This window comes from Sinocyclocheilus anshuiensis, unplaced genomic scaffold (assembly GCF_001515605.1).
Source record: "Sinocyclocheilus anshuiensis isolate Anshui unplaced genomic scaffold, SAMN03320099.WGS_v1.1 scaffold131, whole genome shotgun sequence".
Lineage (NCBI taxonomy): Eukaryota > Metazoa > Chordata > Actinopteri > Cypriniformes > Cyprinidae > Sinocyclocheilus > Sinocyclocheilus anshuiensis.
In genome coordinates, this window is record NW_015548193.1 from 341550 (window position 1) to 345271 (window position 3722).

General features: G+C 35.0%; 1 pseudogene; it reads right to left on the reverse strand.

Annotated features, from left to right (window-relative positions):
• Window positions 1-1172: 1172 nt before the first annotated feature.
• LOC107653129 (haloacid dehalogenase-like hydrolase domain-containing protein 2) overlaps window positions 1173-3722 on the reverse strand; it is a 3653-nt pseudogene continuing 1103 nt past the window's right edge.

A 3722-nucleotide genomic window follows, 5' to 3' on the forward strand; every position in this document is an offset into this window, starting at 1 on the left:
TATCTCGAGACTTTATGGCGGGGTTTTTTTCCTCATCCCACTGCAACTCGTGTTTTTAAATGAAAAATGTACTCTGTGTGATTGGCTTTCGGCCCTTTTTATTAAACTATGCATACATACATGACGCTGTTTTGTTTATAGTTGTTTAAGCAACTTAATTATAATTGGTTTATAAACATTTTAAACATTATGCACTTTTTTTCACAGATAGTCATGTTATCGTATGCTTTGAAGAAACATGCATTAGTAATATTTTGCTCGATGCGCCCTCTAGTGGCCTCAGGAGAGAATCCAAAAGCTTTTCTTCACTCTAACTGAAATTATGCATTTTAAATTCGAATTTTGATATCTAAGTAAAAAATTTGAATTTAGTTTTTCAGCCATTTTGACAGCCCTAATAGACAGACTGTACTATTGAGACAATTGTACCAATATGTTCACGTCCTGATATTTCAGGAGACAGGAGGTTACTCTGGGTCAGATATCAGGTTAGTGTGTAAGGAGACTGCTATGAGACTTGTGCGAAAAAATTTTGACGCCCTTGAAAATCACATTGAAGGTAAGAAATATGCCACGTCCCGCTCTGAACGACATTAAACTGCTGTTTCATCACGAAATCCTGTTTTGCCCACAATTCACAGTCTCCATTACACCATGCATCTTCACAGGTCAGTCCAATATGCCGGTTATTGAACTAGAAACTGTGACCACAGCAGATTTCCTGGAGGTGATTGCTCACACCAAACCGTCAGCCAGATGTCTGATGGAGAGATACTCAGCCTGGGAGAAAGAGTACGAGTCTGTCTGACACATGATCTCAGCATAATACATGGACTGTTATTACAGCAACCAACAATTGCTGTTTTTATCGCACTACTACCTACTCTTTTTATAATGTCATGCTGTGCTTCGTTATTAGTCTCACTATAAAAACATTTTAAAGGAAATAAGACTGCAATCAATTGAAGGTGAGCATATTAAAAACTATTTCAAAATATAGTTTGTTTTCATAGTTCACTTTTTGATTTTGTTTTATTTCTCATGAGCTAGACTGATTCATAGATTAAGTACATCAAAATAAATGCTTATGGAGTGCAGCAACGTTATAATGGACATTCAAACAATAATCAAACTACACCATACTAATATTACTTTTTTTTCTTTTTTGTCAGTTGTCCGGTTATTTAGATCCAAAGAGATGTTCAAGTATATGATTGACAGCCTCTGGAAAGCTGTCACACGTCAGGTGAGGAGACGGGTTAATTTTACCCTCATCACCAGGTCTGTATTTACCTGCAAAAAATTGAAAGATGATTATTATTATGCAGCAAAAAAAAAAAACTACTATATTATGAAAACACAATTGCATATTAAGAATGAGGCCTACCAGTTTTCACTAAAATTCCCAGCATTCCTGCATTATGTGCCCCACCAACATCATCTCTGGCATCCTGTGCAATATCATCGGTGATCAGTGGTTGTTTTTTTTTCTTAGCATTTTAAATTTTAAAGCAAACGAATTCAGTCATAAATTCCATCTTGAATTTGAAAGGAATGACCATTTTATTCAATATTTCAACAATAAATAAACAATAAAACAAACAAACAATAAATAAATAATATTTTGCATAAAAAGAATTACGATTTTTGCATTTTGATACTCATTTCATGACGATTGAGAAAAGATCCCAACAAAAATTATCATTGTCGTAATGCATCTGGGTCATGTTTAATTGTCATAAATAATAAATGAATAAATAAATATCCTAAAATAGGCCTAATTTTCTTAGTGCAAAATAGTTTTGATTTTATTTGACTGTATTTTAAGGTGAAATATGACCTAGAAATGTTATTGACGGGCTTAGTAAAAGCAAAACTTAAAAGATTAATTCGTGATGTATAGATCCTTAATAATATGTATACTATTTTTTATTCAAATAAATAAATACATACATACATGCATACATACATAAATCTCCTAAAATATATTTTTTCTTCATGCATTTCTTTTTTTCTTTTTTCTTTGGAAATATAATCCATGTCCTTGACAGACTGTGAGATTCACCCAAATATTTTCTTATGCATATTCATACTCACATCTCCTATCATCACAGCCATCTCCGGTGAGCAGTTCAGGTCTTGTAAGGCCTCCAGGAATAAAACTTTCTCTGGTTTACCCACCACTGTGGCCTGGGTGTCAGTCGCATACTCAAGACCCGTCACAAACGGACCCGGTCCCAAAGCCAACCCGTCCTTTCTTTTATAGTACCGTGCTTTATGGATGGCAATGAGGGGAGCACCATCTAAAATGAGTCTGATGATATTAGCAGTAACATTTCATCCACTCAATGGGAGAACTGAACTATTTAGATGTCATTTTTATGGTTTATCAATAACTTCCAACGTTTTTTTACCGAAAGGCTTTATTGAGTGTCTGGTAATTGAAGTGGTCAGGTGCTAATCCAATCACAACTGCGTTAGGATCCAAAGTTTCCAAACCTGCAGCATAGAAAAGTACACCATTATATGACAAATATGAAAAACTTCATGTTTTCTATATGAAAAACATGGAAAATTTATAAAAGATAAAACTGTATAGATGAACAGGAATCTGACCTGTGAAGTCCTCTAGAGCGCTCTCCTCCACCAGCAGTAGGGGGCGCACTGCTCTCTGCTCCAGTAGATTACGGGCCTCAGTGAGCGATGTGAAGATCTCCTGCTCCTGGAGGTCAAAGTTTAACCGAAGCAATCGCTCAAACAGGGTCCTCTTACATTACTTTGTGGTGTTGGTCACAAATTTTACAGCGACTGGAGCCTGTCTTAATCTGGACAAATGACATTAGTTTCTATGGAATACTGCACATGAAATATCTCAACTACATAACAAATGACAATAAAAATCTAATAGAGTTATTAATCGATCTTCACTATAATTTCACTTAAAGCTTTCTCTACTTTCAAATATGGTTTTGATGCTGTTGTAGTGTAGCGTCACAGATCGCTGTAGAGCCTCAGTTTAAACGGCAGCGCAGATGACTGGTGAATAGTGTTGTTTTTGGCAGCCTGTTTTAATTTTAGTTTTAGTCTAGTCTTTGTGTGAAGCTGTTATTTTAGTTTTTATTAGTTTTAGTCACGTTCATACTCTTTTTAGTCTAGTCAAGTTTTAGTCAACTAAAAGTCTGAGCATTTTAGTCTTATTTTAGTCAGAATTATCCATGACTATTTTCGTCTAGTTTTAGTCGACGAAAACTGATGACATTTAGTCTAGTTTTAGTCAATGAACATTTTATTTTAGTCTCTTTTTAGACATGCAGTTCTATTTAACCCAGTCAATATAGTATAAGTACCTAGTAGTATAGACGAAACCAAAATTTTCTTTTAGCCAAACCCATTTCAAACAAGGTTGTCTTATTATATTACTGTTACCTTATAGACTCAAGAATACATCCATTCCAGACACCGAAGACGCTCTGATTTGAATTTACAACATTTATTTTACCAACCAAACATGTTAGAAGTACACACACATAAATTTAAATAAAGACGAACCCCGGCTGGCCGGCCATCGGTCCCTTTCTCTGTGTCAGACTTAACTTTGTTTGGCTTTCGTCTTCTAAATCAGTGTTTCCCAACCTTTCTTTAGTCGCGGCACCCTTTGGAAATTTTAACAAATTTGTGGCACCCTACAAAATTAATTTTGTCACAATATTTGAATTTCTAAC